General features: G+C 39.7%; 1 protein-coding gene across 2 annotated transcripts in view; it reads right to left on the bottom strand.

The window, feature by feature from the left end:
* Positions 1 to 24769, bottom strand: part of Clpb (caseinolytic mitochondrial matrix peptidase chaperone subunit B) — a 142191-nt gene that overhangs the window by 88375 nt on the left and 29047 nt on the right. The gene's annotated exons all lie outside the window — the stretch shown is intronic.

The following is a 24769-nucleotide window of genomic DNA, read 5'->3' on the forward strand; positions in this document are numbered from 1 at the left end:
TCACAACTGACAGAATGAAAGACAATCCCCAGATGCTCTAAATGGGTAAACAAAAGGTATGTGAAAAAAAATCAACATTCTTTCATGATAAAAGTTCTCAACAAAATAGGAACAGAAGGAATGTACCTAAATACAATAAGCCAAGTATGACAAATCTATAGTTAACATAGTCAAAGGTGAAAGAAACATTGATAAAGTTTTTCCCTTAAAAACAGAAACAAGAATGCTCATTCTCACCACTTCTATTCAACACAGTACCTAGCCAGAGCAATTAGGAAACAAAAAGAAATAAAAGGTACTCAAATTGGGAAGAAAGAATTCAAATTGTCTGTCTGTAGATGACATGATCGTATATAGAGAAAATCCTAAAGATTCCTAAAAAACAAAACTAATAAATGAATTCAATAAAGTTGCAGGATGCAAAATCAATATGTAATCAGTAGTATTTCTATACACTAATACCCATATAAAAAAGAAATCAAGAAAATGATCCCATTTACAATAGTATTAAAAAAATAAAATACTTAGGAATAAGTTTAAGGAAGTGAAAGGTTTGTATACTGAAAAACTATAAAACACTGATAAAAGAAATGGAAGACACTAAAAAAGGAAAGATATATGATAGTCATAGATTAGAAAAATCAATATGTTTAAAATGTCCATACTATTCAGTGAACTACAGATTCAATGTAATCCCTATCAAAATTTCAATGATATTTTTCACAGAGATAAAAAAAAAAATCCTAAAATGTGTGTGAAACCACAAAAGACCCTGAAGAGCCCAAGCAATCTTGAGCAAAAAGGACATCACATTATCTAACCTTGAAGTAGATTACAAAGCTATAGTAATAAAAACAGCATGGTACTGGCATAAAAACAGACACAGAGACTAATGGAGCAGAATAAAAACCCTAGAAATAAATACACACATTTATGGTCAATTGATTTTCAACAAAGGTGCCAAGAACACACAATGGGGAAAGGACAATCTCTTCAAAGAATAGTATTACGAAAACAGAGTATCAACATACAGAATTAAGTGATATCTTTGTACCATAACATATAAAAACATCAGCTTAAAATGGATTAAGCAAAACCTGATAGTTTGATAAGACCTAAAACTATGAAACTACCAAAAGAAAACACAGAGGAAAAGCTCCATAAACTGGTCTGGGAAATTATTTTTTTATATGACCTCAAAAACAGGCAACAAAACCAAAAACAGACAAATGAAATTACATCAAACTAAAAACTTCTACACAGTAAACAACTGACAGAGTAAATGGACAACCTATAGAATGGGTGAGAATACTTGTAAACCATACATCCGATAAAAAAAAAAAAACTAATATCTAAAATATATATGGAACAACTCAATAGCAAGATACAACCCAATTAAAAATGTGCAAAAGACCACAAAAGAGCACAGCGCTTGGACTCGGAGCAACCACTGGGGCTCCGGGCGGCTGCCGGCGGAGGAGCTGCGTGGAGAGCTGTTTAGACCCAAAACGACCGCTTCTGAACACCGGGGGGTTGCCGGGAGGAAGAGGAGAAGCGCACAGGTCGCTTGGTCTAGGAGTGACTGCATCAGAGCCACAGGCGGTTGCCAGAGGAGGAGCTGCATGGCGAGCTGCTTGAACTCAGAGTGAACGCTCCTGAACACCGGGGGGTTGCCCGGAGGAAGAGGAGGAGCGCGGTGGGTCGCTTGACCTAGGAGTGACTGCATCAGAGCCACAGGCAGTTGCCAGAGGAGGAGCAGTGTGGCGAGCTGTTTGAACTCAGAACGACCGCTCCAGAACACCGGTGGCCTGCCTGGAGGAGGAGCGAGGTGGGTTGCTTGGTCTAGGAGTGATTGCATCAGAGCCACAGGTGGTTGCCAGAGGAGGAGCTGCGTGGCGAGCTGTTTGAACTCAGAGACCGCTCCTGAACACCGGGGGGTTGCCCGGAGGAAGAAGAGAAGTGCGGCGGGTCGCTTGGTCTAGGAGTGACTGCATCAGAGCCACAGGTGGTTGCCAGAGGAAGAGGGAAGTGGTGAGTTGATTGGACTAAAACCGACCGCTCCTGAACACCGGTGGCCTGCCTGGAGGAGGAGCGTGGTGGGTCACTTGGTCTCGGAGCCACCGCTCCTGAACACCCGGGGGGCTACCCCAAGGAGGAGGAGGAGGAACAGGGCGGGTCACTTGGACTTGGAGTGACTGCCTAGGGCTACGGGCGGTTGGCGGGAGGAGGAGACGCGAAGTGAAGTGCTTGGGCTCCTAGTGACTGCGTCGGAAACCCGGCCGCTGTCCGGAGGAGGAGGTGTGTGGCGGGTCTCTGGGTATCGGAGCTATTGTACGGGGCTCCAGGTGGCGGCTCAGAGGAGGGGCCGCATAGCCAGGCGATTAGGTGCAGAGCAGGGTCCCAGGAGCTAGGTGGCTTCTTGCTGGAAGAGCCGCACAGAGACACGCCTAGGGGCGGAGCGAAGTTTCCAGGACTGCGGGCAGATTCTCTGGGAGAGGCAGCCTAAGGAGACTCGCCTGCGAAGGGTGAGGCTCCCAGGCCCAGGAGGTAGGTCCAGGCCCCTGGGAACGTTGCAGAGGAAGACAGCCTAGCCCAGGCGGTAGTTGTAGATTGAGGGGAACCTCTAGGAGGGGAACTGATAAGCAAGATGTCCCACTGAGTGAGTCTTCCCTGCCGGGTGAGGTTTTCCCACAGGGACGGTAAAACCAGACACACAGGCACAGACAGGACTTGCCTCAGACCGCAGCCTAGTTCCCCGTTGGATGACCACTGGTCAACAAGTGGAGGCACCTCTGCCCACTAGCAGGGAATATACGCCACCTGAGGGTCACCACCCCTAGAGAGGCAGCTTCTTCGTGGAGCTCCGCATTATCAACTTCCTCCAAGACTTCAGGCTACTGAAGGATAAGAGGGGATATACTAGCAATCTTCAGGGACATTATAAGTCGATAGAGGAAATCTGCAATATCTTAATGACCCACTGATTCCTGAACAATATGAGAAAACAAGGGAAGAAAATGCCCCAAACAAATCTAGATGTTACATCAATAAAATCCAACGACAGCATGGCAGAAGAAATGACAGAAAGGGAGTTCAGAATGTACATAATTAAAATGATTAGGGAAGCAAACGATGAGATAAAAGAGCAAATGCAGGCATTGAATGATGAGATGAAAGAGCAAATGCAGGCATTGAATGAGGAGATGAAAGAGCAAATGCAGGCATTGAATGATAGCACCAATCGACAGTTGAAAGAGCAAATACAGGAAGCAAAAGATCATTTCAATAAAGAGTTAGAGATATTGAAAAAAAACCAAACAGAAATCCTTGAAATGAAGGAAACAATAAACCAAATTAAGAACTCCATAGAAAGCATAACCAATAGGATAGAACACCTGGAAGACAGAACTTCAGATATTGAAGACAAAATATTTAACCTCGAAAGCAAAGTTGAACAAACAGAGAAGATGGTAAGAAATCATGAACAGAATCTGCAAGAACTATGGATATCATGAAAAGGCCAAATTTGAGAATTATTGGGATTGAGGAAGGCTTAGAGAAACAAACCAAAGGAATGAATAATCTATTCAATGAAATAATATCAGAAAATTTCCCAAATCTGAAGAACGAAATGGAAAATCAAGTCCAAGAGGCTTATAGGACTCCAAATACACAAAATTACAACAGACCCACACCAAGGCACATTATAATGAAAATACCTAACATACAAAATAAAGACAGAATTTTAAAGGCTGTGAGAGAAAAGAACCAAATTACATTCAGGGGGAAACCAATACGGATATCAGCAGATTTTTCAATCCAGACCCTAAAAGCTAGAAGGGCCTGGAACAACATTTTTCAAGCTCTGAAAGAAAATGGATGCCAACCAAGAATCTTATACCCAGCAAAACTTACCTTCAAATTTGACGATGAAATAAAATCATTCCATGATAAACAAAAGCTAAAAGAATTTACAAAAAGAAAGCCAGCATTACAGAACATTCTCAGCAAAATATTTCATGAGGAAGAGATAAAAAACAAAGAAGCATATCAGCAAAGGGAGGAATTACCCTAAAGGAACTGTCAAATAAAGGAGGAACCAAGATGTGTCAAAAAATAAATAAATAAATAAATAAATAAAATTTTAAATATGAACCAAATGACCGGGAATACAAATCATATCTCAATAATAACCCTGAATGCTAATGGCCTGAATTCATCAATCAAAAGACATAGACTAGCAGATTGGATTAAAAAGAAAGATCCAACAATATGTTGCCTGCAAGAGACTCACCTCATAGAAAGAGATACCCATAGACTAAAGGTGAAAGGATGGGGAAAAATATACCATGCATATGGACTCAGCAAAAAAGCTGGAGTATCCATCCTCATTTCAGATAATGTGGACTTCAAGCCAATGTTAGTCAGAAGGGATAAAGAAGGACATTTCATACTGCTTAAGGGAAGCATAAATCAGCAAGATATAACAATCATAAACATCTATGCCCCAAACAGTGGCTCATCCATGTATGTTAAACAAATCCTTCTCAATTTTAGAAACCAAATAGACCATAACACAATAATACTAGGTGATTTTAACACGCCTCTCTCACCACTGGACAGATCTTCCAAACAAAAATTGAACAAAGAAACCATAGATCTCAATAACACAATCAATAATTTAGACTTAACAGACATTTATAGAATATACCATCCAACCAAGAGCGAATACACTTTCTTCTCAGCAGCACATGGATCCTTCTCTAAAATAGACCATATATTATGCCACAAAGCTAATGTCAGCAAATACAAGAAGATAGAGACACTACCTTGTATTCTATCAGATCATAATGGATTGAAGTTAAAAATAAATGAAAGAGTAAAAAACAGAAACTACTCCAACACCTGGAGATTAAACAATATGCTTTTATATGATGAATGGATAACAGAAGATATTAGGAAGGAAATTAAAAAATTCTTAGAGGTAAACGAGAACAAAGAAACATCATATCAAAATCTCTGGGACACTATGAAAGCAGTACTTAGAGGAAGATTTATTTCATGGAGCGCATTTAATAAAAGAAGTAAAACTCAAAAAATAAATGACCTAACACTACAGCTCAAAGCCCTAGAAAAAGAAGAACAGACCAACACCAAAAGTAGTAAAAGACAGGAAATAGTTAAACTCAGAGCTGAAATCAACGAAATTGAAACAAAAGAAACAATACAAAAAATTGACAAAATAAATAGTTGGTTCTTCGAAAAAATAAACAAAATTGATAAACCTTTAGCCACACGAACAAAGAGAAGACGAGAGAAAACCCAAATCACTAAAATTCGGAATGAACAAGGAAATATCACAACAGACACGACTGAAATACAAAACATAATTAGAAGCTATTTTGAAAATCTATACTCCAACAAAATAGAAAATTTTGAAGACATCAACAGGTTTCTAGAGACATATGAATTGCCTAAACTGAACAAGGAGGACATACACAATTTAAATAGACCAATTTCAAGTAATGAAATAGAAGAAGTCATCAATAGCCTACCAACAAAGAAAAGTCCAGGATCAGATGGGTTCTCAGCCGAGTTCTACAAAGCCTTTAAAGAAGAGCTCATTCCAATACTTCTCAAAGTATTCCATAAAATAGAAGAGGAGGGAACCCTCCCAAACTCATTCTATGAAGCCAATATTACCCTGATACCTAAACCAGACAGAGACACATCGAGGAAAGAAAATTTCAGACCAATATCCTTAATGAACATCGACGCAAAAATTCTCAACAAAATTTTAGCAAATCGCATACAAAAACATATTAAAAAGATAGTGCACCATGATCAAGTGGGTTTCATCCCAGGGATGCAAGGTTGGTTCAACATCAGGAAATCAATAAATGTCATTCACCATATCAACAGACTGAAAGTCAAGAATCACATGATTATTTCGATAGATGCAGAAAAAGCATTTGATAAAATACAGCACCCCTTCATGCTCAAAACACTAGAAAAAAATAGGGATAGTGGGAACATTCCTTAACATTGTAAAGGCCATCTACGCTAAGCCCATGGCTAATATCATTCTAAATGGTGAAAAACTGAAAGTATTCCCTCTAAAAACTGGAACAAGGCAGGGATGCCCTCTTTCACCACTTCTATTCAATATCGTCCTTGAAACTCTAGCCAGAGCAATTAGACAGACCAAAGAAATTAAAGGGATACGAATTGGAAAAGAAGAACTCAAACTATTCCTATTTGCTGATGATATGATTGTATACTTAGAGGAACCAGGAAATTCCACCAGAAAACTTTTAGATCTCATAAGTGAATTCAGTAAAGTAGCGGGATATAAGATCAATGCACATAAATCTGAGGCATTTTTATACATAAGCGATGAATCTTCAGAAAGAGAAATCAGGAAAACTACCCCATTCACAATAAGCTTCGAAAAAAATAAAATACTTGGGAATCAATCTCACAAAAGAGGTGAAAGACCTCTACAATGAGAACTACAGAACACTAAAGAAAGAAATTAAAGAAAACCTTAGAAGATGGAAAGATCTCCCATGTTCTTGGATAGGAAGAATTAATATTGTCAAAATGGCCATACTACCAAAAGTGCTATACAGATTCAATGCAATTCCAATGAAAATCCCAATGATGTACCTTACAGAAATAGAGCAAGCAATTATGAAATTCATCTGGAAGAATAAAAAACCCAGAATAGCTAAAGCAATCCTTGGCAGAAAGAGTGAAGCAGCGGGTATCGCAATACCAGATCTTCAACTCTACTACAAAGCAATAGTAACAAAAACGGCATGGTATTGGTACCAAAATAGAAAGGTGGATCAATGGTACAGAATAGAGGACACGGACACAAACCCAAATAAATACAATTTTCTCATACTAGACAAAGGGGCCAAAAATATGAAATGGAGAAAAGATAGCCTCTTCAACAAATGGTGCTGGGAGAATTGGAAATCCATATGCAACAGAATGAAACTAAACCCGTATCTCTCACCATGCACGAAACTAAACTCAAAATGGATTAAGGATCTCGGAATCAGACCAGAGACCTTGCATCTTATAGAAGAAAAAGTAGGTGCAGAGCTTCAACATGTCGGCTTAGGACCAGACTTCCTCAACAGGACTCCCATAGCACAAGAAATAAAAGCAAGAATTAATAACTGGGATAGATTCAAACTAAAAAGCTTTCTCTCAGCAAAGAAAACTATCAGCAATGCGAAGAAAGAGCCTACAGAGTGGGAGAAAATCTTTGCCAGTCATACTTCAGATAAAGCGCTAATCTCCAGAATCTATAAAGAACTCAAAAAACTCTACACCAAGAATGCAAATAATCCAATTGACAAATGGGCTAAGGAAATGAATAGACACTTCACAGAAGAAGATATACAAGCAATCAACAAACTTATGGAAAAATGTTCAACATCTCTAGTAATAAGAGAAATGCAAATCAAAACCACCCTAAGATTCCATCTCACCCCAATTAGAATGGCGATTATCAAGAATACAAGCAACAACAGGTGTTGGCAAGGATGTGGGGAGAAAGGTACACTCATACATTGCTGGTGGGGCTGCAAATTAGTGCAGCCACTCTGGAAAGCAGTGTGGAGACTCCTTAGAAAACTTGGAATGGAACCACCATTTGACCCAGCTATCCCACTCCTTGGCCTATACCCAAAGGACTTAAAATCAGCATATTACAGAGATACAGCCACATCAATGTTCATAGCTGCTCAGTTCACAATAGCCAGGTTGTGGAACCAACCTAGATGTCCTTCAATTGATGAATGGATAAAGAAAATGTGGTATATATATACACAATGGAATATTACTCAGCCATAAAGAATGATAAAATTATGGCATTTGCAGGCAAATGTGTGAAACTGGAGAATATCATGCTAAGTGAGATAAGCCAATCTCAAAAAACCAATGGATGAATGATATTGCTAATAAGTGGATGATGACACATAATGGGGGGTGGGAGGGGTTAGTGTTAGGGTTAGAGTTAGGGTTAGGGAGGGGGGCAAGAATGGAGGAAGGAAGGACTGTATAGAGGGAAAAGAGGGGTGGAAGGGGTGGGGGGGAAGGGGAAAAAAATAACAGAATGAATCAAACAACATTACCCTATGTAAATTTATGATTACACAAATGGTATGCCCTTACGCCATGTACAAACAGAGAAACAACATGTATCCCATTTGTTTACAATAATTAAAAAAAAAAAAAGACCACAAAAGATTTTTCTCAAAAGAAGATATACAAAATAGCCAACAGGCTTATGAAAAAATGTTCAACACTACTAATCATCAAGAAAAGGCAAATTAAAATTCACTGAGATAGTACCCTAGTAAAAGAATAGTCATTTATGGAAAACATGGAGATTCCTCAAAAACTAGAAACAGAACAACCACATGAATCAGCAGTCTTATTACTACGTATATATTGAAGGGAAATGAAATTGGTATGTTGAAAAGATATCTGTACTCCTACATTCACAGAAGCCAAGCTACAGAATCATCTTAAGAGCCCATCAACAGATGATTGGATAAAGAAAATATGGTGTACATGTATTGCCATTCTGCCTTTAATAAGAAAATCCTATTTGTGACACCAAGGGTGAATCTGGAGGACTTAATGTCAAGTGAAAACAAGCCAGGCACAGGAAAAAAATACCACATGATCTTATATGTGGAATGTAAAACAAACCCAAAGAAGCAGTATAGAATGGTGGTTACCAGAAGCTGGGGCTGGGGGTGGGGAATTTGAGAGATGTTGGTCAAAGGATACAAAATTTCAGTTAGATAGCTGGAATAAGTTCAAGAGATCTCATGATGTACAACAGGTACAAAATGGTGAGTTAATAACAATGTATTATATTTAAATGTTAGTGTTCTCACCACAAAAAATGGGAAGTAGGTAATTAATACAAGTTAATTGGCTCAATTTAACCATTCTACAATATAAACATATTTTAAAACATGTATATAATGAATATATATAATTTTTGTTAATTAAAAAAAAAAAAAATGAGTAGCCAGGTGCCTGTAGTTCCAGATACGCAGGAGGCTGAGATAGGAGGATCACTTGAGCCCAGAACCCAGGACTTTCAGGCCAGCCTGGACAACATAGTGAAACCCTTTAACTCCCTCACCGCACCCTGGCAAAAAAAAAAAAAAAAAGAAAGAAAAACAAACAAATGGAAGGAAGGAAGGCCTCCCAGAGGAAGTGGACTTTAAGGCTTGAAGTAGCTAGTCAGAAGGTAAAGTGGAAGGACTCAATAAATCCTGGAGGCAAAAGATCACAAAGCTTTACTGAAGGAGGGAACTGGAGTTGAGAAGGTAAGAATAACAGTGGGAAATGAGGTGAGCCCCTGAAGGTAGAAGTGACAAGATCACATATATTTTATTCCCCATTATAAAAAAAAAAATATATATATATATATATATAAAATTCAGACATATTGAAATGTCAAAATTAAAAATGAAGGTCTCCCCTTTTATCCATCTCTTTAATTTAAATTCTAAGAATAACGATATTTGTAGTGTGGTATATTTCTTCCCAAACTTTGCAATTAGAAAAAAAATCATTCCAGTGGCTTTCTGAGAATGAACTATAAAGGAATAAAACCAGAGGCAGGGACTCCACAGGGTCACAGTGCTTGGCCTAAGAAGTGCTCCACGTATGTAGCTTCCCTTCTTTTTTCTTGTAATCTGTAATGTTCCTGGCTAATACTTTTCTTTTTCTCTCTCAAATAAAAAAAAGTTCATGTTCACTCTAATAAACCATAAAATATTGATAACCAAAAGAAATGTTTTAGAATATATAACATTCTTCTAGTTTTTCAATGAATATTTCTTTACAAAATTGGGATTGCACATAAACTTTCTCTCTAAGCACACACACTCCTCCATGTATTATGTCAACAACATTGTTTTACATGGCTACATAGTATTCCACTATAAGATCATCCTTTACATTATTTAACCAATCCCCTATTATAAAACATTGCTTTTAATATTCCAATGACACAATATCTCTGATTATTTCCTTTGGATAAACGACTATGAGATAAAAGTTCTAGGTTAAAAAGAGTAAGCATATTTAAGGGTTCTGCTAAGTGCTAAATGTTACTAAATTACTGTGGTTATTCTGCATTCAATTTAACATACTTAGGTGTCTCCTGTGTTTATTTACCTTACCTGAAAGGATTAAAAAATTACTTTCACAGGTAATTTATTCAGAATATGGATTAAGATCTCAATAGGAAATGAGAAGGGTTTCTAAGCAGCTAAAATCCACATTTAGAGTGCCAAGTTTTCACTTGGAGCTCTTTACTCTTAGTGGATACACAATTTGGACTATGACTGGCATTAGTCTTTTGTTTCCCAGAAGGTTAAAAGTCAAAAGGGTATAGAAAAGTTGATAGAGATAGGCAAACTAACTAAAAGCAGTGTATGACTCAGAGGTGAAGAACATCAGCTGTAAAATCTGGAACAATTTGAACATTAAAATGATTGACAGTAATGGATTGTAGCCCATTATAATTATATATGTTTAATTTATATAATCATAATTAAAACTCAGCAAGTAAAATAAGATTCTATAAATCTACACTGAAAATAAATTATTAAATAAATGGGGAGAAGGGAAATCTCTTCCTTACCACAATAACAACCAATAATTGTAGAAGGAATGATGAAATCAGAAAATAATAATTTTATAACCTCATAGTAATGATCAGGAATAAGACATGAGCTATCATATGGCTGTATTAATGCACAAAGAGTGCTTAGAACAGTGCCTGACATATAATAGCCACTCTCAACAAACTTTAGTTATTATCACTATGTACTTGACCCTGTGTTTGGGTTGTGGGGAAGCCAAGCAAGTATGAACTAAGACACTTCAACTGGAAAGACAGCATGACATTTTATAATAAGCATAGAGAGACATGGAGTCAAATCAAACCTCTATCATTCACTGATGATGTGATCTTGGACAAGTTACTAGACCTCTGAGTCTCAATTTCTTTACCAGAATAATAGAGATACTGATGCTACCCTAGCAGGTTATGAAGGAAGTATGTAAAGCTCCATCATGCCCGTTACATAAAAAAACTCTATCGATGCATGCATCCATCCATCCATCCACGTATGTGTGAGCGGTCTTCCCTTTTGTCTACATAATCACAGCAAAAACAACATGAACTGGGCCATGGATGGCATCAGATCTATACCAGGTCACTCCCAGGATGCATGCCAGCACAGCCTTTGTTAAAGAGGATAGTTCTTCTATATTCTGTACAAGTCGATGTGTTTTAAAATCCAAGTGAGAAGAGTTTGTCAATCTAAACTCAAAGGGACATAATTTGGTTAATCCTCAGCTGCTGTGTCCAATCACCATTCAATCACACCCCTTTTCCATGGCAGGCTGTCCCTCCAGGCAGACAATGTCACTAACTATGCTACCTGTGCCTCTCCAGGTTCGTGAGTATTGATTCCATCTGTCCAATTTGCAGGCTGCAAGCTGTGTCCAAGCAACCACATATGCTGCCCTTGGTCCTGGAGGGCAGACAGTGGTCTGGCAGGATGGGGAGAGGAGAGTGACTAGGATTGGCCCTAGGGTTGCTAACCCAATCAAAGGAAATGGGCAATTCACTTCACAAACTTGGAGGCTAAAAAGAGGGTAAGCAATCCCAGATAGTGACTCATTCTGTAACCTTAGAGAAGATTCCCTTCACTTTTAATAAAATTCAAAAGGCAGCAGCCCCACTGTGGGATACAGATAGGATTAAAGGAATTGTGGCTATCCAAGGTCAACCATGGCACTAAACATCTTGTAAGATAACTTGTAAGTTTTTTCTCCAACAGCGTCACATACAAAGCATCTAATCCAAAGTGATCAGGGCCTTCTTGGAGACACTATAGCACTGCATGACTATGATTCACAACTAGCTTTGATGTCCAAAAGACCCTCACTAGAACTAGGGGCTACCTTAGCACAGAAACAGAGTAAGAGGCTAGCAAGGTTAGAGAAAATACAGGAAGACCACTAAAAACAGGTTTAGCAGTAGGCCTGGACCAGGAAGTACCAAGAAGTTCACAGTCAAAACAGAACCAAGAGCCAGACACCAGGCTGCTGAGGTGTCTGTAAGACAGAGTAAAAACTCAGATCAGTGAGATAGAACAGTAGATTATAAACCAAAGAAATAGCCAGAAATCAAGGAATGTACTTGATACAAGAAGTTAAGGAAGAGCAAAAGCAGCCTTCAGGAGCAATAGTGAGCAGTAAGGAGACATCGGAAGTGAAGTGATTTCTTTCGCTTTCTGCAGAAAGAAATGTATATGAGAAAAGTGATGGACAAGTGAGCCCACCTGGATGACATGTGGAGCATAGGATCAATAAGAAGAATATACGCTAAGGTACAAAGGTAGGCAGGCACTGCTATCGGAGGTGATTCTCCAAAGGACAAATGTGACCTCTCCTTTGTTCTGGTGACAGCACACTGGCTGCCATGTTGCCAAATTAGGTTTAGGTATTACTATCTTAAATCTGAGTAGCTAGTACTGGGCTGTGGTGTAGGACTAGATTTTTGTGGTTCTTAACAGCTAGATTAAAGGAGGCAGAGTATACCATTCCACTCAATTATGTTTTTCCATGACAGGAAACATCTCCACTTATAGAACTACTCCACAGGTACTCACTGTGCAAAGGCTTCGGGAGATTGGCAATTCTCTGAGCCAGTGTAGGATGTGGCCTCCAGCAAAGATATGCCTACCAATGCCAGTACCAACTTCAAAGGCTACTCTCCACAAGCCCTATTTCCCTTACTAAGTTGGGGAAGCAGAGAATGTCCATAGTCGAAGAGATATGCTATATTGCCCCTCACTTCTCTATCAACTCTCAGATAACTAACAGACAGTAGGAGCACTTTGCTTCAACTCAGATTTTAACAAAAAAGTGAGACAAGGACATGAAGAGTCAATTCCCACAGAAGGAAACCAAAAATGAATTATTAAGCAGATGAAGAGATTCTCAAACTCACTTGTTATTAGAGAAATGAAAATTAAAATAATAATGAGACATTACTTTAAATCCAACATATTGACAAAAGTTAGAAAGCTGAAAAGTGCCAAGTATGGGTGAAGTCATGGGGATCTGGGACTCTTCATGCATTGTCAGGGTATACAGACTGGTACAGCCATTCTAAAAGCCAATTAACTTCATCAGTTAAAGGACCTTACCCTGTGACCCAGCACTTCTGTTCCTGAGTATTTATTTCCCAGAGAAATTCTTATGCAGGTCCACAAAAGGTAACACAGGAGACTTCATCACAGCATTTGCAGCAGTGGGGAGTTGCAGGCAATGAAGTGTCTATCACTGGGGGAATGGATAAATTAAATGTGGGAGCAACACACGATGAAACATAATGCGGCATAAGAAGCAACAGGCTGGATATACGTGCAGCAACATGCTTAGATGATTTTTCTTTTTTTTTAAAGGGTTGATTCCCAGTCTGGGAATGTAGCCGGTTGGAGGGGGCTTGCTTAGCACATGCAAGGACCTGGCTTAATCCCCAGGACCACAAAAATAAAATAAAATAAACACTCAGTATGGTAGGGCACAGTGGTGCATACTTGTAGTCCCAGATTCTTAGGAGGCTGAGGCAGGAGCTTAAAACCAACCTGGGCAACACAGGAAGACCACATCTTAAAATCTATCTATCAATGAATAAATAAATGAAGGAATCCCAATTCCCTTCTATTTATACATTAATTGAACTTGACCATTTGTTCCAGAAGGTTATTCTTTCTAGGGAGTTTCTCTATAAAACTTCCTATCTGGTGTTGGGAGCTGAAGAATTAAGGACCCAGTTAAAAACAATGACCTTCCTTGAAGTATACCAAGACACTGGTTGGTGCTCATTCACCTTCAGAGCTCCTTACTGACATCATCAATGCAACTGAGCCTTCTGACTCCCAGCCTTCCTCTGCACAATACCCAGTACTCACCTTCATGGTGTTGTATCATGATTGCCTGTTTACTATTATTAGTTTTCCTATACTACACTATGGGGCAAAATCTGTGCCTCAAATTTATCTCTCAGCTCCTTGCCCAGCACATGGATCACAGAAAGCAGGCAATAGATGTTTTCTGCATGACTGAATGAATGAAAGATAAATAAATGAAATCTTTTTTTTTTTTTTTTTTTTGATAGGAAATGAGGTGGGTAAGGAAGGTGGAAGAAAACTGTCTTTGCCTTGCCCAGTCTTCTCCCATCTGAAGGTCCAAACTAAGCAAGGTAGTTAGCTGTGAAAACTCCAACTTCCTCTCCTGGGCTACAGGAAATTCCCAGACAAAACTGAGAATAAGAACAGGAGGATGGTTCCTAAGGGGCAGCTCCTGAGAATCAAGGAACTCCCTTTGGAGCCGCAGCCAATTAATTTGTTGATTAGGCTGTAACTAGATTAGAAGTGGAAGCACATGTAGGAAGGCTGACTGGCACTGACCTCGATGAGCTCTCCTTTCAGGACAAGCAGGGGTCCCAATGCATTGGAGGGCAGTTACACGGATCGATGTTAAGGCTTTCTGCTCTCAGTGGCCACAGGGTCTTGGGGTCTTCACATTGTTTGGAGAAGAGCAAGGAAGCCTGTGGTGTGAGCTGAGGTCAGTGCTGGGCCAGGCACGTGTCAAAGACGGCTGGCAAGCAGCTGGAGTTGGTGAAGCAAGGAGGGCAGTGATCCCAGCTCCAGGTCGTCCCCCACACAATGTTGAGCTTCGGAAGATGCTTCTCCTCCTCCTCCCCTTCCCCACCCCCACATCTAAAGCACAGGGTCACTGTGATGAGTGTCACAGGCCTGAAGACAAAGAGTGACCTATTCTCAACCCAGTGCACACCTCAATGAGAAGAAGCCAAGAGGTCACAGTTGAGGAGCTTTGCTGGAAAGTCAAATGAGCTGTAGCTCATTCAGTAACCTGGTCTATTGGCTGGTCAGGAAAGCTGGGTGGCCTGACCAAAGTATGGCTTGTGTTAATTCTAGTGGCCCTGTGGCATGGGGGCCGGAGCTGGGGGAAGACAGGGCAGGGAGAACAGTTTTCTTTTTAAAGTCAGCTTCCTTAGGAAACAAATTAAAGATTAGGTAGCAGATAAGGTACCTGTGTAACAATGTGGTTCAATTTCCTCAAATGAGGATAAAAATCTTATATTACTTCAAAATCAATAATCATTCATAACCATAAAGCAGCCATATGTATTAGATGCTTTACATTGACTACTTCAGATCTTCATAACAACTTGCAATGAGATGCTAGTCCCATTTTATAAATAAGTAAACTGAGGTTCAGAAAGATAATATGAGTTATCCAGTGTACATATTAAATAAGTATAGGAACCAAGATTTAAATCCAGAACAGCTTAGGTCCAAATCTGGTACACAATCCCCTAAGTCATGTGGGTACTCACCTATATGACTATCTATTAATCTGTCTTACTACCCCAATGTTACTGAGTCCCAACTATGTACCAAGTAGGGTTTAATTTCAGATGACAGTTAAAGCAAAGCAGGTCACAGCTAGCTGGGATGAGAGGGAATATGACTGAGATGGACAAGGGTTAAAATCAGTAGTGGGCCCAGACAAGAGGTGATGTAATTAGGGGCAAGGCTCAAGGAAAGTATCACACATTAAATAAAGAGCCAAAGAATCAAGATCAGCCTTCACAGGCTTTCCAGGATAATCCCAATTTTGTATCCTCAACCATGTTTTCCAATCTTTTGTAATGATCGAATATCTGTGGGCCAATGTGTCAGGCCCTAGTTGTTAGGACTTCTTACTACAACATGAGCCCAGATTATCTCTGGGCAAATGATCCATCAAAGTATATCTCTCAGAGTGGGTGAAAGTATGAGCAACAAAAAGAATATTAATAAGAGCTGCAGATACCTATTGTGTACTTACTATGTGCACAAAATGCAATGCACTAGTCAGTTTTATGTGTGTTTTAAGGTTTGCAATGTAGGAGTTATTATTATTCCCATTTACAGATTAGGAAACTAAGAACTAGTAAGAGATAGAGTGAGGTTTTTTTTTTCTCCCTCTCAAAAATCAGTAAAACTTCATTCACTTTCATTCTTTTGCCATTAACAGAAAACTGGAGAAAGTAAACACGGTTTGTATTTACAAAGACAAACGGCCTCAATACCCAAAGATCAAACCTCAAATGGCAACAGGAAAGAGAAAAGCTCCCTCACAGATAGAGTGAGGTTTTAGATTCAAGTAGTCTCATTCCAGAGTCCCTGTTCTTCACTACCATGCTATATACAACTAAACTGTGTGCTCCCCAACGCGGGGGCTGTGTTTTGAACATGTTTCCTCACACACAGGGCCTTTATAGGACATAGTATTTACTGAATCAATTCTCTTCTGGGACATAGATGTTGTACTTTTGACTCACAAAATTTAAATTAGCTCCTAGGCTTTAAATTGCTTAGTATGGCTAAGTATTGCACCTTGGATTTTACAGTTGGTTTTTGGTTCTAATTGTTGACCTATACACTATTCCCTTTTTTTTGTTTGTTTTTTGTGATGCTAGGGATCGAACCTACTGCCGTGTACATGGCAGACAAGTGCTCTAAACTGCACTATACCACTAGCCCCATGTTAATTTTTATCAACACAGATTTAACCATTGCTCTAGCCCATTGAGATCATTTTTTTATATCTCCAATTCTTTCATCTAACATATCAGTATGTCTTCAAGCTTCATTTAATCTGCCAATTTGCTTGGTACTTATCAATGACCTCAATGAAATCAGTGATATAACTACTTAATAGAACAGAGTCCCATGGCTCACCACTTGAGTCTGCTCTCCAGTCTGCTGTCCATTCATATATAAACAATGAACCAGGTCATTCACCATTTATTAGTGTGACTATACTATTTCCCACATCATATTTTATTCATGTATATGTCACAAAAGACAGTCAAATACTTTGCTGAAACCCAGGCACATCCACCGTCTCTACTGCAGATCCCTGTCCCACAAGCCTGGCAGCTCTATTAAAGCAAGCAGCTTATGGCACGACTGCTTTTAAAGAAGATATCTTTTAAAGAAGAGGTACAGAGCTGGTTGCAGTGGTGCATGCCTGTAATCCTAGTAATTTGGGAGGCTGAGGCAGGAGGACTGCAAGTTTAAGGCCAGCCCTCAGCAAGTTAGTGAGATTCTGTCTCAAAATAAAAAATAAAAAGAATGGGGATGTTGTTGAGTGATAAACCTCCCTTAGGTCAAAAAAAAAAAAAAAAGTACAGAGTAAGCACAGCAGTACAAACCTGTAATCCCAGCAACTCAGGAGGCTGAGGCAAGGGGATCAGAATTTACAGGCCAACCCAAGCAACTTAATGAGACCCTGTCTCAAAGTAAAATTTTTAAAAGGGGGTGGGATTTAGCTCAGTGTACAGCACCCTGGAGGTTCAATCCCAAGTACCATGAAACAACTCACTCTAAAAAGAAATGCACCAATAACAAAGGGAAAAGAGAGGCAAGAGATGGAAAGAGGGCTGGGGGTGTACCTTAGTGGTAGAACACTTGCCTATTATGTGTGAGGCCCTGGGTTCTATCCCCCGTACCATGAAAGAACTCAAGAAAGAAGAGGTATGTGTCTGGACCACATCACAACCCCTAGAAATGAACAGCTTTCCCCCAACAGTTGATCCAGATGAGAACTGGATACTTTTCTGTTCCCAACCAACACTCTGTATGAAGAAAACACTGAACACAGAACCCCAGGACAAGATAATGCACTGAAGTGGGGGAAGGGGTACCCTGAAACAGTCACTTTAGGCAAATGAGCTGGCACTGCTTTCCAGGGAGCAGTGTCTTGGGTTGCCTGAGGTCAAGGCATTCATCTGCCAAACTAGAAACGGGTGCATGCTGGAATTGGAATATCATTACTACAAAACAGGATTATCATGAACAACGATTCCAAATGGGATTAGAAATGATTCTTTGTTACTCAGAGATAATCGGCCATAGCAGCCGTGGTGGGAGAAACGTCAAACCCAGTACACTTTTCTGGGGGTATGATGTTGGCATTCTGGGCATGTGGCCAGCACCCTCACCCACCCTTCCTTGCTGGGAAATAACTGGGCACAGTCCTGTTTCAGGCAGATGGCCACCTGGGACATAAGCCAGTCCCACATCAAGGCACCCTGCTTAGAGGTCCCATGTTCTAGGCCCAGCTTCTAGATTAAAAAAAAAAAAAAAAAGAATTGGAGAAAGAAGAATAAACAAAGCCCTACTGGTTCTGAGTCACCTGTGAGTTGCTGATGAGAGACAGGCAACACCACCACTTAATCAAAGGTAGGTTTACCTGCAAGCTATTCACTAACCTCTTTTTGACCCACACTAGGCAGCAGTATCAGTAATAATAATTGAGGCTCTACTACTATAATACTATGCTACTATTAACTAAAGTAGTAAACCCTCAAAGAGTATTTACTTATTTACTGTATGGCAGGCACTGCTTTAATTGCTTTACATGTATCTACACATTTAAACCTCAAAATAATCTTTTGAGGTAGCTCTGCTTATTATCCCTATTTTATGGCTGAGGAAACCATCAGAGAAAATTGAAAGAGCTTTCCAAAGTACCTAACTAGTAAGCGGTAGAGCTCAGATTTGAACCTAGGAAGTCTAGCTCTAGAGTCCACAACTGTTACACATGCTAGACTGTCGCAGTCAGAGAAGATCATGGCCAAGGCTAGTTAAGGTCTTTCTGCTGCCTTCTCTGGTCCCCAAACCCTGCAGGATCCTCCTACTAGTTCTCCCTACTTTCTCACCCTTGTGAGCCTATGTTTATACTCCTCCTTCTTCCAGAAATTCCCTCTACTCTCTACCTTTATCAAAAAAATTCTGTCCATCTTTCGAGGTCCAACTCTTTAGAAAGGGACTCCTTTCATGTCACCTCTATACAGCATGTTTTCCCACAGCATTCTATGAGGTTTCCTCTGTGGCACTGACCATATTCTATCACATTCTGTGGTCCAAGTAGGACTTGTTTTATCTCTTTATATCAGCTTTTTGGAATGAGAGTGGTTTGTTTTTGGATTTCTCAAAATCATCCAGTACGTAGTGGGTCATGAAGAAACCCTGAATGAACTGACTTGACTCCTAGTTCTAGCATCCCTTGGCCCATCCATGGGCTTCCTCCCAGCCCTGTGGAGACAGGTAGGGTAGTCCAGTGATAAGAACAAGGGTTAAGGGTTCAATCAAATCCTGGCTCTCTTCTTCACTTACTGGGCAACCTTGGGCATCTCTGAGTTTAATTTCTCTCATCTATAAGACAGGGATGATAATACTTCCCTTGCAGGATTGTCCTCAGGATTACATGGCCCTGACACACAGAAGGCACCAATCAATGATAGTTACCATCAGCATATGGTCTGGAGATCAAAAAGCATAAAGCTTCACCTCCTTGGGTAGAAGGAAACACCACTCTGTTGCAGGAAGCCAGGCTGAGAATAGACTGTGGACTTTGGGACCCCTAAAGTAGGGCCTCCATGTGGTTAGGGTCCCGAAGAATCCACATGCAAGCACGGTTGCAGGAGTACTCTACCTGCTTTGCCTCTGGCCTGCCAATAATAAGGGAGAGCTTCCCAGGGAGGCTACCAGAGGTCTAGCTGCAAGGCAGCATCAGCTCTGGCTCCAAGATCACCTGTGGAGCTGTTGTGACTCCACAAAGAAAGGTCCAAAGAACCTCTCCTGCAGGACAGTAATCTGGCTTGGGCTACTGGTTTCTTCAAGACAGGAGCTTAATGCTCTCCTCCTCTTGGTGAAGTGGAGGGAAAATAAGCAAATGCTAAAAATAAATGGACTACTATGAGAGAGAATTAAATGGTCTTCAGTCAAGGATGGCAGCATTTTAAAATTAACAAAGCCCAGGTACCACATCCAGGAAGGCCTTGGCAAATGCGTGTTATTCACTCATTAGCTCAGTTCCTTGGGGACCCGGGCCAAGCAGGGAAGGCAATGCCGGGAACCAGTCCTTCCGATGCTGATGAAATGTACTCCGGGAGCAGAAGCAGGAGGAGGGAGGGAGATTCTCATGGGGAATTTCAAACAGTTATGGTGCTTCGTGCTTTGCCTGCATTTCCCACCTTCTCTAAAGCAGGAGCTTGTGAAAGCAACCAGCAAGCCCAGGAAGCTTCAAACCTGAATGTGCCCACACCACCATTCTCTTTATGGATCTTGGTTCTTGAAGCACATATGCCTCACAAGATAGGGGTCTCCCTGCCAGCAGCCTAAAGTTAAGGAGCCCAAGAATGATGTGAGAAAGGCAAACTTCCAGTCCTGTACCCCAGACATCCTCCTTGCTAGAATAAGAATCATAAACTTTGTAAATTTATGTATGCCCACTGTACATTATTTGTAAGATAAAATTTATCACTATTCATTAGTTACTATACTTCATGAAACCGCTGATAGTATGAATTCACAAATCTTCATTCTCTAACAATCAGAATACATAGTACACTAATGTGAGATACCATCAACAATAAGAACTGAAACATTCCAGGTGATTGTTATAATATGAATTTATTTTGATTCCACAAACATGAATTTTTAGTATGCCATTGGTTGTAATAATAATGGAAGGTGGGAGCATTATGGTAGCTTTTTACAAAAATTTTTGTGAAAGTCAGTTTATTTATTATTTATTTACTTTCTTTGGTGGTGCTGGGGATCGAACCCAGGGCCTCATGCTTGCAAGGCAAGCACTCTACTAACTGAGCTATATCCCCAGCCCCCAAAGTCAGTTTATTGAAATACTTATACACAGTAAAACTCATCCTTTTAAAGATGTATAACTTGATGAATTTTAATAATTATACACAATCATAAAACCACTACCATTATCAAGATTTTCAGTTTATCAGAGCACACATCCAAGTTTGTACCATGCATGAAATGGGTGCATGGGTTGATTGGAATATTTCCATTAACCCAAAAGTTCCTTTACACCCTCTCTCCTTCTACTCCCAAACCCAATCATTAATCTGATTTATATCTCTAGAGCACAGCCGTTTCCAGAAAATGTCAAATAAATGGGATTGTATAGTAGATAGCTTTTTGTGTTGGTTTTAGTACAAGACTTTTGAGATTCATCCATGTTTCTATATGTAAGAATAGTTGCTTTTTTTTTAACTGCTGAGCATTATTCTGTTGTACAGATGTACCACAATTTGTCTATTTGCTAGTTGAGGGACACTTGCAATAAACATTTGCATACAGGTTTTTTTCTCTTGAGCAAATACCTAGGAGCTGGTATTTCTGGACTACATGGTAAATATATGTTTTACCTATGTAAGAAACTGCCAAGGTGTTTTTCAATGTGGCTATACCATTATACATTCCTATCAGCAATGGATGAGAATTGCTTTGCCTCCTTGTCAGGACTTGATATAGCTAGCTTTTCTCAATTTTAGCTACTGTAGTAAGTATAGTATAGGATCTCATTGCAATTTTAATTTATATTTCCCTAATAAATACTAATACTGAGTATCATCTCATGTACATATTTCCATCTACCTCCTCTTTGGAGAAATGTCTGCTCAAATCTTTTGCTTGGCTTTTAAAAAAAATTGGGTTGTCTTTCTATTGTTGATTGTTCAAGTTTTTAAAATATATCTAGATACTATTTATTGATCACCTAATGTGTTTTGAAAGCTTCTTTTTATTATTATTATTATTATTATTATTGTATACAAATGGGATACATGTTGTTTCTCTATTTGTACATGGAGTCAAGGCATACCATTTGTGTAATCATACATTTACATAGGGCAATGATGTTTGATTCAATATTTTTTTTCCCTTCCCCCCCATGAAAGCTTCTTTATTGAAGTATTGGAAATTAGAAAGATCTGAATCATACATCTTTTCTTCTATACCACTATTCCCTGCACATATACTTTGATGAAGTGAATAGGAAAGACTTCAGCTTCCAATTTACAAATACCTTAGGGTTCCTGGACAGAGGGTCAAGCAGTATTTGGTATCTGCTACAAAAAACTCATAAGACTATTTTTATCTCCACTACAGGCACCCAACCATCACTAGGGCTTTGAGGAAAGCTACATCTGGAGAGATGACCGTCCTACAAACAGCTTTTGGCCCCCCAAGCTCTGTAACTCCCAAAGCCCTGTTCTGGTCCACCAGGCTCCTGGAATGGTCAATAGTCGTCACACTCCATTGCTGGCTATTGTCCATAGGGAAAGGTAGGAGGCTCCCAATCCATCCCTCAGTAAAAGAGCAAATAGTGGGGCCTGTGGCTGCTTGGACATCAAAGTTGAGCAAACAGGCCTGGCAGACCCTGCTTCTCCGCCTACACATCCTGCAAATGCCATCTGAAGGAGCTTCCCCAAGGGGGTCATGACTTTCAGCTTGTCATAGCACACATCAAAGTTTGCACCACACACGAACTGGGTGCCTGGGTTCGAATCAAGTCGCCCGAGAGCGGATACTCAGTCATTGTGTTCAGTTTTAATCCTGTGTTTTCCCAAGTAATTAAGCCTTCTTGCTTATGAACTTGTGACTAAGTAAAGCATCACTGAGAGGTTGTAACATCAAAGTGCCTTCCACCGTCTGTCTATGTTTAGTAAAATTGGATTTCTTTCTCTTCTTAAAGAAAGACTAATCGAATTTAGCTGAAGGCTGGGTATATTTGCACTAGCCAGTGAAGGCTCTGCTAAGTCACAGTGATCATCCTGGGACCCCGTGGCTTAGCCTTTAGCTAGGCTAGGTCAGAGTGCAACACAGAACGAGGTACCCAGACTCAGGCTAAACAAGTGCCTTGTGGCATGAGGCTTATGGAGGGCTCACTGTGGAGAAGAGAGTCAGACCCCAATGACTGCTGCTTGAGTCAATACTACACCCAAGCTGTTACTGGGGATGGCAAAAGGGTTGTCCCATAGAATGTTGGTAAATCTTTGGCAGAATGGCTACTGAGGACAATGGCCACATTGCTCAAGTCCTTGATGTCAGTTGTTGAAGTAAGCTTCTTAAGTCAAAGGCTGTGGCTGCTTATTCTCTGAAAGTCCCCATGGCCAAGCATATCATCATCTGACACAGGATAGTTCTAAAAACTGTGTGCTGGATGCATAAAATAATATAAAGGATATCAGAACAAAGTTCTTCTCTCCTCAAGAACCAAAACTTTGCAAACTTTTTTTGTCTTTTCAGGAAACTTCAATCTAGATTAATATTTGGTTTCTCTAATTACCTAATTTACAGTGAGTACAGCATGGTACCATTTATGTAAAATTATAACACACATACATTAAACTTTGTACAATATACAATTATCAATCTCTAGAAAGGGAATTCAGGTGACAACCACTTTCTCCTCTATATTCTTTTTTAAAAAAACAATGAACCTATTTTTTGGAAAAGAAAACCTCTTGTTCAATCCTGATATAATTATCTTTCCTTTTACCAGCATGATTTCTGATCTTCATCCAGTTTTAACTCTCTTGTGTATATATCTATTTCTATTTAATTTAAGTCACTTTAAACTCTCTTTAGAAATAAAACGGGAATAAATTTTAAGTTGTTTCTACATTTAAAAAAATTGACTACTGTGGCATTGTATTTCCTATACTAAATAAAATAACAAATACATACAGATATAAAGTTCATAAAAGCTTAAAGATTTGAGAATTGTATTCTATATTCTCAAGGACTTAACACATTAAGCAGGAACATGAGGGTGAGGTGACTGGGCTACTCTCAGGGTCTCTCTTTGAGCTTGGGGACTGCCAACATTCTAAATGAGGTAAAAGTTCTCTGCTTTCAGTCTCAAATCAAGGGGTGCTGCCCTTCACTCTTCCCTTCATTCAAATCCAATTCAAAATCCAGTGGCATTTCAGACCTGGCCAATGTGATTCCAGAATGATTTGGGGATTTATTTTATGAGAATCAGTACGATTCTAACAAGGAAGAACAATGTACTCACCCTGACCAATGTACTCCTGGTACTCCCTTTTTCACAAGTTCTACATTTCCTTCTTACAGTTTCATGTCTTAAAAAGTTTAATTCTGCACTATACCTGTTGTTTACTGTCTGCCCATGCTTCGCTCCACCCAAGGACTACCACCATTAGACAAATGAGCTCTATGTGGGCAAGGATTTTGTCTGTTTATCACTGATATTATTTCAAGTTCCTAGAACAGTACCTAAGAGTAGGGGCCCCCAGAAGTTTTGTGATTTGAATAAATAAACCTGAGAATATGCTCAGTTTCAATAAAACTTTGTTCTCCTTGGATACTGGAAGGAAGAGGAAAACACGAAATGCTTTAAAAAATTAGTAATTAGTCCTAGGAACCAAAGCAAATAAATACAAGCCAACACTCTCACTTTGCTCAACAAGCATCACTGATTTGCTAATGGCCCTGGATAAAGACAGGGCAATCAGTTAAACCAACAACTCATTAGATTCAGAGAGAAGCGTCCCCAAAAGCACATCTACTAGTTATCTGATCACTAATTGACAGTACTCTTAAGTGTAGTGTTATTTCCTATTTGGTCTCAACTCTGAAAATACTATACCCAGAAGGGAACATATCTCCTCCTTCATCACCGGCTACTCCTTGCAGATGGAGACATCTGAAAGCTTGGGAAGAGGCCTGGTGGTGAGGGATGGAGAATAAGTGACGAAGAATAAACTCCTGCATGTTTATGTGTA

Source organism: Sciurus carolinensis, chromosome 11, assembly GCF_902686445.1.
Source record: "Sciurus carolinensis chromosome 11, mSciCar1.2, whole genome shotgun sequence".
Taxonomy (NCBI): domain Eukaryota; kingdom Metazoa; phylum Chordata; class Mammalia; order Rodentia; family Sciuridae; genus Sciurus; species Sciurus carolinensis.